The following is a 12,842-nucleotide window of genomic DNA, read 5'->3' as shown; positions in this document are numbered from 1 at the left end:
CCCATAAACATTTTTTTCACACTTTTCAACTAAATAACATCCAAATTTCAACCTGAACCTTTAATAATGGTTTTTTTGAAGTTTTCAACCAAACAAGCCCGAAACTTGTTTTTTATTCACATTTTTCAACCAAATAGCATCCAAATTTCAACCCGAACAAAACTAATTTTTTAAGGTTTTCAACCAAACAGGCCTGAAACTTCAACGTGAAACTTCTTTTTTCCACATTTTTCAACCAAATAACATCTAAATTTCAACCCGAAATAATAACAAACATCCAATATAATATAATAATATAACATCCAAATATTACAAAAACGCCATAATTAATACGGCACGAGATTACAAAAAACATCTGGTTAATACTAACATTATATAACTGTAACATTCGTTACTTTTCAAACCCGACCCATTTCAAATTTTCGGTTTTTGTTTATATATATATATATATATATATATATATATATATATATATATATAGGGGATGGATCTTGCGAGAAGTGATATTATAGCGAGAAGTGTGATGTGCTAAAAGTAGTCTAATAATTATTTAACTAAAATTATGCTAATCTAGACACTAAGTAATAATTCTAGACTCTTAACTTAACTAAAACTACTAACCGACAAGTGAACCGGGCGACTCAAGTACAGATAAGTAAATCCGGATATCGAACCCACGAGACTCTTTAAATTACGTAAATTAACTAATTAGACTCGACTGACTGACACGACTATTTAATTATTATTATTATTATTATTATAGAGGGGTTTGGTAAAAACTAATTTTAGGCTAATTAAGAAAAACAAATAAAATAAATAAAAGACAATTAAAGTGATTTGAAAACAGATGACGATGAAAAACCACCTAGGTTAGAATCCCCAAAGTTCAGTTATCAATTAATTGGAAAAATGTTTTTTTACGGAACCGGGATCATAAAATAATTATTTAAAAGAAAATCCAAACAAGACCTCTGACCCTTCTCAAGAAGACACCTATGGATTTCTAGTAAATTCTTAAGAACACCAGTTTTAAAATTAAACTTCCTTAAGGTTATCTAATTAATTATGAACGAGTACCTTTATACGAAATCCTACCTTACAGCGCGGAAATCAAAGGCAGTTTAATAAATTCATTCGACATTAATAGACAAAGTTAAAAAATCAAATCTAGACGGATTCCTTACGAAGAACTAAATCTAGCAATCTTAATCAACCAAGACCTATCAAATAACCTATCACCTTACAGCTTTTTAGGTTAGCAGCACACTTTTATTTATTTGATTAATAATATTATTTCTATGATCATATTATAAATCAATCACAAACTAGTCACGAACACATAGTAAATTACCTAACAGAATCCTATTATATGACAGACAATAACCAAAGACTCTTTTGAAACAATAAAACTCACCAAATAAAACCAAGCACGCATAAACATCAAATAAATAATATTAAACTTTTTACTAATTCATGAACCCATAACGAAAAGCAAATCCCAAATAAAATCAAACGTCAATCAAAGGTTCATCATAAGCCTAGGCGGTCTAAGGGTTTAGCCAACAACCATACTCAAGAACAAAAGAAAATAAATAGGTTCAAATAATAAATTCATGACGAAAATAATAAATTCAAACCAAATATTAAGGATGATTAGTGTCACACCCCAACCTAAGGCGGAAATGCCGCGGCGTGATCCGATTGCTCACAACTCGAAGATACTATCATAAATATAAATGACAATATCTAATTAATTATTTTTTTCAAATAACACACACAATAATCAAATACAACGAAACAATTCAAATAAATAAATACAATCATGTAATTTCAAGTTTGTCTTCAATATAACCCTAAGGTCTTTCTAAGTGTCCATCCTTCAACTTAGGCAACCTGCATATGCGTAGAAAATGGAGTTTTGTCAACAAACATGTTGAGTGAGTTTACCACCAATTTTAGACACCAAAATAATGTTAATATGATAAATAAGCAAAACGTAATAAATGCGGTAATGAAATCAAACCATAAGCAAGTAAGTTGTCGATTAAACCATTGCCAAGCGAATCAGGCGGCGGTAAATCAACCATGAGCAAATAAGAATAAGACCGTTGCCAAGTGAATCGGGCGGTGGTCAATAGAATGAGAACCCTCTCCAAGGGGATATGTCAAACGATTGCATACAAAGACAAATAATGTCACACCCCAAATTAGAGCCTAGGAGTGTGACCAATAGTTGGTACATGTTTTGTAAATGTATAAGAGTTTTGGGTTAATTTTAGCGGAAGACTTAATGGTTTAATATAATGTCAATTTACATTGAAAATTTACTTGGGAATTAAATACCCAAGTTGAAAGTTTACAAAATATTGTTATTTAATATTACAAGGATTTGTATATCAAAAACTGAGCCATCAAGTAAGCAGACTTCTATCTCCGGGATGACTCTAATCCTTGTATCTAGTAATCATCAAACTTAGTTACCTGCAAGTGGGATTAAAATACGTCAGCTAAGTGCTAGTGAATCGTTATGACTCTAAAAATATTTAAATAACAATCATAATACAAATATAGTTTTCTTGACAAGCTCAGCAGATATATTGCTATACCTGGTATATGTAACACTACACACACAAGTCTCCGAGCCACGTAGCCCATACCGGAGAAACTATGTATGACCATTAGCCCGCGGCCACGTAGCCTTTTAATATTTAGGCTTAACGGTTATGTTTGGATCCAGACACATGTGTATTCAATCTGAGTTGTTTTATTATCTACTTTGTATTATAAAGTTTTAGAGATCACGTAATCTCATGTAAATGTTTGACTAACTCTATAAGATAAACAACATGTCTAACTTATAGAGTATAAATATGTTTGACTGTTTATAAAGGTTTAACGTATTCACCTGTACCGATGATGTGATTGTTTGAAAACCTTTCTTGATTGCGGCTGATCGTTAACCTATAAACAAATAGGTTTGAATGATCACCTTAATGGTGTTTTCTTGATTAGACTGCAGACTTTAAGTCTGGTTTTTAACCTTGATTTGGTTTGTGAATGTTTTGAAATCATGATTGCATTAGTGTGACGTTTGATATAGCATGCTTTGGCCTAATAGGGTTTATCACGTTGGCAAACTTCTCCAGGTAAGTAAACAGGTTCCGCGGTTAACTGGGATGTATACGAATTACTTACTTTAGGCAAGAAGAGTCTACTAATGATATCCCCTTCCAGTTACTACATGCCCGTCAAAATATAGTTTTGTATAACATTATATTTATAAAAATAATGTTTGACTGAAATTTGTTCGTGAATGCTTTTGAAAAATACCTTCAAAGTTAAAGGCCATAGCCTTTGGCTGAGTCTAAGCTATCTATAATATAATTGAAACAACTTAAACTTAGATTCTACCTTAGTGAATGCTCGGGATACTTATGCTAAGGCAGAATGATTGCTTAATTGGCAGAACTTCACTCCTAACTCGCTTATCTGCTCTACGGATCATTATAACTTCAATACATGCACAAACTTCAAGAAAACAGGGCCTCGGAACTATACAGCACTCGGACACGTACTCCAATGCTAACTATGTGAAAGTGATGGTGAATGAGGGATGAATGAGCTTCAAACCCGTAGCCCTCCTTTTATAGTTCAGTTTTAGAGACCGTCGCGTAGCGCGATGCCCTTTTACCTTAGGTCGTTGCGTAGCGCGACGCCGCAATTGATGAGGTGATGCCACGTGGTTAGCCACGTGGCCCTGATTACTTAATGGGGTATCGCGTAGCGTGATGCCCATCTGATTCTGGGTCGTCGCGTAGTGCGGCGCCCTTGCATCGCGTAGCGCGATGATCTTGTTTATATGCCCATCGTGTAGCGCGATGGGTCTAGAAAACCAAAATTTTCATTTTCAGCCCTCTAGGTTTCAGAATTGTCATTTTTGGCCCAAAATTGAATAGTGTATTTTTGAGATATTACAAATAAGCACATAACAAATATATTTGATTAATCACACACAATTACACGTTTGTTATTTTTGATATATATGTATATATATAGTATGATATACGAATATGTCCCCAAAACATTTTTGAAAACCGAGTAAAATAGGGGAATGATAAACTCACCTTAGATTAAAGGCAAGTGAGTATAATTAAGAATAAACGAGTCAATGGATAAGCGAGTCGTCCAATACGCGTCAAACGAGATAACTGATTAGAACCTAAAACTTTGTGATATGAAACTACAAATAAAAACGAACTTAATGCCGCTGTAATCAATCCAAACGGATGAGTAGAACTCTAGTTATGATGAATTAAACGTTTAAGCGAGCTGGTACTGACTAGAATCCGAAAAGCGAGTTGGAAGTCGGGTTTTGGGCAGTAGCCTTAAAATCATGTTAGGAGAATAAATGTCTTCTGGACCGAACGTTGAATCCGACCAGAAGCATGAGAAAACGCAATGTCAAACTTGTTGACTGTTTTGCCCTTTAATGGGTTTTAAAGCAATTGACTAGTCAACACCCTTCAACCACCGAAATTGATTAAAGGTTATTGACTAGGGAATATGTATGAATGATTTTAAAGTTTACAACTTATCCGGAAAGTGAAAGGATTGATGAGAAACGGAAGTCAAAGGTCCTAAAGTAAGCAAAGTCAACAAACAAGTCTTGTATCTTCAACAAATATGCAAAAACCGAAGGGTTTAGGAATGACCAGAGGTAGGTGACAGCTGGGGGAGGTGTATTAGGGTTAGATTAAAGTTTACTGCAGGGAATTATGATGTGTTTATATAGGAATAGCTAAACCGAACTAATTATAGGCTTTTTGGCCCGTTTAAGCAAGTATATGCGATTTAAGGAAAGAACCAATGAAATATTTGAAAATATTCTCTCTTGATTATTAAGAAACTACTTGAGGGTTATATTTTAGTGTATGATGATTACTTGGTCCTTACTACTCTCAAACATGCCGAAAATAATCGATTTTATGCCTTAAATGAGTTTAGGAATGAGATATGGTTAACAAAATCGTGCAGGTAGTCCACCACGTTGCGTGGCCGTCCACATCCCCGCCGCCGCGCGGCGCTTTGGTGGTGGAAATGGGCAGCTTTCGCAAATTGTCATAATTAGTCCTTGTGTTTAGATTTTTGATCATTTATTGAACTATTACTTCTATAAATCATAATTAAACATTGTATGAAACATGAAGGGCTTGAAATGAACATTAAGAAAACTAAATACTACTAATTATTTGATTTTTTCAATAATAATGAAGGTCTAAAAATGTTTCGGTCGGGTTAAATATACATGAATACGGGTTTGGAAATCCGAAATGTTACAGTCTCCCCTAAATTAGGGAATTTCATCCCGAAATTAAGGAAAACCAAAACATTATCGTTTTTAAAACAATTTAAACTTTTAAGGAAAATATCATAAGATAGAACTTTTAATAACCGAAGCAACGCTCCAAATGACAATCCGATAAGGGCACTTATATATAGGATGTACCATCGGCGTATCCACCATGTCCTTATCATCTTATCATTCGTACCGTTACTCAAATTACTTTCGGTTCTAAATCATGACACACAATTGTACGTATTATGCTTTCCATGAGAGGACTTTGGTAATTACATGTCGACCTATAATTACTTAGATCGTCGGATGGTCCGCATAATTTGTTTCATCATGTGGGTTATAAAACGTTTTAAATAAATTTTTTAAGAGAAAACAATTGTTTTTGATAATTCTAAATATAGTTTCAAATGATATTTAATAAATGTTTGAGTTGAATAAAACCGTGAGATTTCGAAAACCTCTTTTGTTTTTAAAAGTAGAATTTTGAAAATTGAAGAAAATAGATTTGGTGAAGCAAATGTTATTGTGATAATCGAGATTGAGGAAATGAGATGGAGATACAAGATCCTAATAGATTAACTTCGATAAAGAAATTTTACTAAGGGGATGAATTACACAAAGGTTTAATTTATAACAAATAGTTAATGGCATGCGGAGTCCTTAAAGATCGTATTCTTTAGGAATGAAGTTTCTAAGATCGAGAATATAAGTTTAAACATAGTTAACGAAAATTTTGATGAGTCGAGTTTGGTTAATTTAAGTACTTATGAGTTCAAAGAGAAGTTAATTATAAATCTATAGCTTTTAAGTTTGTGACTTTAGGATTAGATTAATTCGATTAAAATATTCTAAAATATTATAATAGTTAATAATTTAAATATTAATGATAATGCGAAAATGTACATCGTTAATAGATTAAATTGGGAAACGGATATTCCCGAACCACCGAGATAGTCCTATTCTAATTAAATCTTTAAAATTAGATAAAATATAAAGTAGGTAATTAATTTATATTAAATTGGGAATTCGTGGATTTTTCCTTTCTTTTTTTTTTCACAAATCGTTATAAATTTTAGGAAAATAAGTAAAATGATAATGAAAATTTACATAAATAACAAATTTTAAATTAAAATGAAGCATATAATAAAATAAGATAAACGCGATGCTAGAAATGCATGAACCAACATGACTATTTTAACAACTACGAGTTTATCATTTAAAATGTTCAAAACTTTCAAAAAAATCAAAGTAAGGAGTTGAAATATTTGCGATGAAGGTTTAATAAAAAAAATCAATTTAATAATAAAAGTTAAATTAATTAATGAAAATTTTTTAATTTAAAAATGGAAATTAACTTTAGAGAATACATAATTTAGTTTAATAATAATAAAATTTATAATAATTGAATTTTAATAATAAAGATTTATAAAGTGGAAAATAAGTTGTGAAAACCATCATGATATTGAGGAAAACAAGAGATAACAAAATATTTATAGTTTAAAGTTGAGAATAAGGATTTAAATGTACTTAGAAATTTATAGTTTGAGTATATGGATATAAATAAGAAAATATAATTTAAATAATATTTTAACGGATATGAGTTAGTATAAGATTTCTTGTTCGGTGTATTTTAGTTTTGTCGAGATTGGCAGTCGTTTGGTTAATGGAATACAGCAGCAAACTCCTTGTCGATTCTAGTAGTAGCAAACTCCTTGTCGATTCTAGTAGTCGAATGGAAATCATGAGAAGCAGACGAACGACGTTAATTACGATGATTTTCTAGGGAAGATATTCTACGAGGACCAAGGATGAAATTTTAATGAAATGATGGGTAAGTTGTGGGAATGAGTTGATATGAAATAATAGGGATGCGTATGTATATGAATTAGTACTAGTGAAGACTCGAGGACGAGTTGGGATTTAAAATAATGTGAATAATTTTCTTGAGATATTTAATTTAATAAATAATGTTTACAAAAATTCAAAAGTAAAATGTTATTGGGTTGGACTTTCCATGGGCTTCCCATGGTAGCTCGAGATCCCAAATAAAATAACGAAACATGTTCAATGAGTTAACCTTCCATGAGCTTTCCATGGCAATTTGAATGACCCAACTAAATAAAACAACATAAAGTTTGTGAATTGCCCCCCCCCCCCAATGAGCATTCCATGGCATTTTGATTGCCCAATTCAAATAACGTGTAATAAACAATTGAGTTATTCAGCCCATGAGCGTGTATATGGCATTTAATTGACCCAACTAATTAACGAATTATCGAATCAATGGAGTTGTTCGGACCATGAGTGTTACATGGCATTTAACCGACCCAACTAAATATCGAATCAACGAATCAAATATAAGTAGTTGGTGTATCTCATGAACCACCCCGGACGATACTTTCCAACCCAAAAATCAAATAAAAAATGATTTAAAAAATGGATAGTTGGAGTGCCCATGGATTTCCATATATTTTTCACCCAACTAAGCATTTAAAATAATTTAAAAACACAATTTGGAAGCATAACCGTTTAGCTGGTTATGTTTACCACGTAACTGTTTAGCCGATTACGGGTACCACTTGAAGTTATGATTTTACGAGATTTGTCATACCCCTACGCTTCAAGGTGAAAGAGCAAAACACGGGAATTATTTAGGAATTTCCAATAATAAAATATAATCTACCAAAAATTAAGAGGATTTAAAAATATTTTGAAAGTTGAGGCAGAACCTCGGAATTTGTGTGTGTGCAATAAATAAACAAGATAAATACAATTTAAATAATTAATCTAAACAAGCTGTAAACAATTTATTAAATAGCACATAAGGAAGTTCAGATAAGCATGTATAGGGTTCCTAACATATGTCTAGGACAATTTCTAACGACCTATCTTATAACCTTCGGCTCTGATACCAATCTGTCACATCGCAACCTAAGGCGGAAATGCCGCAGCGTGATCCGATTGCTCACAGCTCGAAGATACTATCATAAATATAAATGACAATATCAAATTAATTATTTTATTCAAATAACACACACAATACTAAATACAACGAAACAATTCAAATAAATAAATACAATCATGTAAATTCAACTTTGTCTTCAATATAACCCTAAGGTCTTTCTAAGTGTTCATCCTTCAACTCAGGCAACCTGCATATGCGTAGAAAATGGAGTTTTGTCAACAAACATGTTGAGTGAGTTTACCACCAAGTTTTGACACCAAAATAATGTTAATATGACAAATAAGCAAAACGTAATAAATGCGGTAATGAAATCAAACCATAAGCAAGTAAGTTGTAGATTAAACCATTGCCAAGCGAATCGGGCGCCGGTAAATTAACCATGAGCAAATAAGAATAAGACCATTGCCAAGTGAATCGCGCGGTGGTCAATAGAATGAGAACCCACTCCAATGGGATACGTCAAACGATTGCATACAAAGACAAATAAGCACATAACAAGTATATTTGATTAATCACACACAATTACACGTTTACTATTTTTGATATATATGTATATATATAGCATGATATACGCATATGTCCCCAAAACGTTTTGGAAAACCGAGTAAAATAGGGGATTGATAAAACTCATATTAGATTAAAGGCAAGTGAGTATAATTAAGAATAAACGAGTCAATGGATAAGCGAGTCGTCCAATACGCATCAAACAAAATAACTGATCAAAACCTGAAACTTTGTGATATGAAACCATAAATAAAAACGAACTTAATGCAGCTGGAATCAATCCAAACGGATGAGTAGAACTCTAGTTATGATGAATTAAACGTTTAAGCAAGCTGGTACTGACCAGAATCCGAACAGCGAGTCGGAAGTCGAGTTTTGGGCAGTAGCCTTAAAATCACGTTACCAGAATAAAAGTCTTCTGGACCAAACATTGAATCCGACTAGAAGCATGAGAAAACGCAAAGTCAAACTTGTTGACTGTTTTGCCCTTTAACGGGTTTTAAAGCAATTGACAAGTTAACACCCTTCAAACATCAAAATTGATTGAAGGTTATTGACTATGGAATATGTAAACGATTTTACAGTTTACAACTTACCCGGAAAGTGAAAGGATTGATGAGAAACGGAAGTCAAAGGTCCTAAAGCAAGCAAAGTCAACGAACAAGTCTTGTATCTTCAACGAATATGCAAAAACCGAAGGGTTTGGGAATGACTAGAGGTAGGTGACGGCTGGAGGAGGTGTATTAGGGTTAGATTAAAGTTTACAGCAGGGAATTATGATGTGTTTATATAGGAATAGTTAAACCGAACTAATTATAGGCTTTTTAGCCCGTTTAAACAAGTATATGCGATTTAAGGAAATAATCAATGAAATATTCGAAAAGATTCTCTCTTGATTATTAAGAAACGACTTGAGGGTTATATTTTAGTTGTATGATGATTACTTGGTCCTTACTTCTCTCAAACATGCCAAAAATAACCGATTTTATGCCTTAAGCGAGTTTAGGAACGGATATGGTTAACAAAATCGTGCAGGTTGTCCACCACGCTGTGCGGCCGTCCACAGCCCCGCCGCCGCGCGGTGCTTCGGCGGTGGAAATGGGCAGCTTTCGCAAATTGTCATAATTAGTCCTTGTGTTTAGATTTTTGATCATTTATTGAACTATTACTTCTATAAATCATAATTAAACATTGTATGAAACATGAAGGGCTTGAAATGAACATTAAGAAAACTAAATACTACTAATTATTTGATTTTTTCAATAATAATGAAGGTCTAAAAATGTTTCGGTCGGGTTAAATATACACGAATACGGGTTTGGAAATCCAAAATGTTACACTTAGAAGAGTAGGTGTTGAACCCGGACGCTATTTAGTTGAACCAAGGACTTTCTCTGTTAATTTCTTCTTGCTTGCGGTCTCCTTTTGTTGCTCACGGCTGCTCTCCCAAAACCTGGTGACTTCCTCCTTGCAGCTCCCTCCAAACATATATATCACCTTGTCTAGCGTGTGCTTCAAGAAAAATAATTACCGACTTCCTATATTTTTTTTCTTCTCGTGAGCCCATAAAATACCCATGGGCCAATAATTGACCTTATTGTCGAACAAAAATAACCAGTTAGTATTTATTATTTGTTATTCATATAGATATATGCTAAAAAAATAAAATCAGAATATGTAATAATGAAGTCCACGAGGATTTTGCCAATCAAAAGAATTGATTTTGCTTTTTATTATTTTTTATTTATTCAAGCTTATATATCTCAAAATTAGAACTTGTTAAAACAAAATAATAGAGCTTAATAATTGGATTTAAATTCGTATGAGCTCACATAATTGATAATTAACGCAACTTTACTTTTTTCTACTCTTACTTTAATCATTTTAGCTCGTTGTCATTGAAACTAATAAAATTTAGATATGAGCCAACTATGAGTAATATTACATGAATATTAACTCAAAACCAATTCAAAGTGCGGAAAATATTAATAAAAAGTATATCTAATTTAGCTCATATCAAAGTGCGAGAAGTGAATCTAAACCGTTGATTTGTTTAATAAATGGTCAACAAAGAAATGGCAAATTCGTAAATACAAACACATGTTTATGACATATCTTTAATTAAAAATGGTGCATATGTCTTTTATTATGTAGCCTTTTTTAAGCTAGATATTAATGCATTTAACGGTTTCATTTTTTATACTTAATAAATGGTCACAGTGTCATATATAATTTTTACTATTCTATTTCTTTCATTAAGCTAGACATTAATGTATGTGAAAATTTTATAATTGTAGATTTTTAGGATGATCGCTATTTATTATACGTGGTTTAATATATATAAAATTATTTTGTACTGTGTAAGTGGTATGTAACGGTTTCAGTTTTTTATGCTTAATCAATGGTCATAGTGTCATATATAATTTTTACTAGTATATTTCTTTCATTAAGTTAGACATTACTGTATGTGAAAATTTTATAATTATAAGTTATTAGCATGATCCGCTATTTATTATATGTAGTTTAATATAAAAAAGAGTTTAATTTGTAATGTGTAAGTGGTATTTTGAATTGTGTATGTGTAAACTTTATTGTGTGTAGCTTCATATATGTATTGTGGAGGTGGTATTTCGAATTGTGTATGTGTAAATTTTGTCGTGTGTAAGTTCATATGTGTACTGTGTGGGTGGTATTTCGAACTTTGTACGTGTAAATTTTATAACATGTAGGATCATTTATGTGTTATGTAGGTTCATATATGGGTTGTGTAGATAATATTTCGAATTGTGTATTCGTAATGTTTATCTTCTGTAGGTTCATATATATACTTTTACTAGTATATTTCTTTCATTAAGTTAGACATTACTGTATGTGAAAATTTTATAATTATAAGTTATTAGCATGATCCGCTATTTATTATATGTAGTTTAATATAAAAAAGAGTTTAATTTGTAATGTGTAAGTGGTATTTTAAATTGTGTATGTGTAGACTTTATTGTGTGTAGCTTCATATATGTATTGTGGAGGTGATATTTCGAATTGTGTATGTGTAAATTTTGTCGTGTGTAAGTTCATATGTGTACTGTGTAGGTGGTATTTCGAACTTTGTACGTGTAAATTTTATAACATGTAGGATCATTTATGTGTTATGTAGGTTCATATATGGGTTGTGTAGATAATATTTCTAATTGTGTATTCGTAATGTTTATCTTCTGTAGGTTCATATATATACTTTGACTAGTATATTTTTTTTATTAAGTTAGCATTACTGTATGTGAAAATTTTATAATTATAAGTTATTAACATGAACCGCTATTTATTATATGTAGTTTAATATAATAAAGAGTTTAATTTGTAATGTGTAAGTGGTATTTTGAATTGTATATGTGTAGACTTTATTGTGTGTAGCTTCATATATGTATTGTGGAGGTGGTATTTCGAATTGTGTATGTGTAAATTTTGTCGTGTGTAAGTTCATGTGTGTACTGTGTAGGTGGTATTTCGAACTTTATACGTGTAAATTTTATAATATGTAGGATCATTTATGTGTTATGCAGGTTCATATATGGGTTGTGTAGATAACATTTCGAATTGTGTATTCGTAATTTTTATCTTCTGTAGGTTCATATATATACTGTGTAAGTGGTATTTTAAATTGTGTATGTGTAAATTTTAGCGTGTATAGGTTCCTACATTTACTGGGTATGTTGTATCTCGAATTATATACGTGTAAATTTTATCGTGTGTAAGATCATTTGATGTAATGTAGGTGGTTTTACGAATTCGGTATAAAATTGAAAATATTTTTAGATATGGTTAAATTTGAAATATTATGACGAACGAATTAATCATAGATTAAAAAAAATGCAATTTAAAACAGAACGTAATTTGTTATTTGGTTATATTAGTCGATAAACTGGTATTCGAAATGCATCAATTATTTCATGGTAAATGGAACTAGTGAAAAAAGAAACAAAAATAAATCCATACTAACTAAAGGACATCTAATGGTATAAA

Source organism: Bidens hawaiensis, unplaced genomic scaffold, assembly GCF_021521415.1.
Source record: "Bidens hawaiensis isolate Kalapana, Puna unplaced genomic scaffold, B.hawaiensis_p1.1 tig00002671_1, whole genome shotgun sequence".
In the NCBI taxonomy this organism is placed as follows: domain Eukaryota; kingdom Viridiplantae; phylum Streptophyta; class Magnoliopsida; order Asterales; family Asteraceae; genus Bidens; species Bidens hawaiensis.
Note: the sequence above shows the minus strand (reverse complement) of the source record.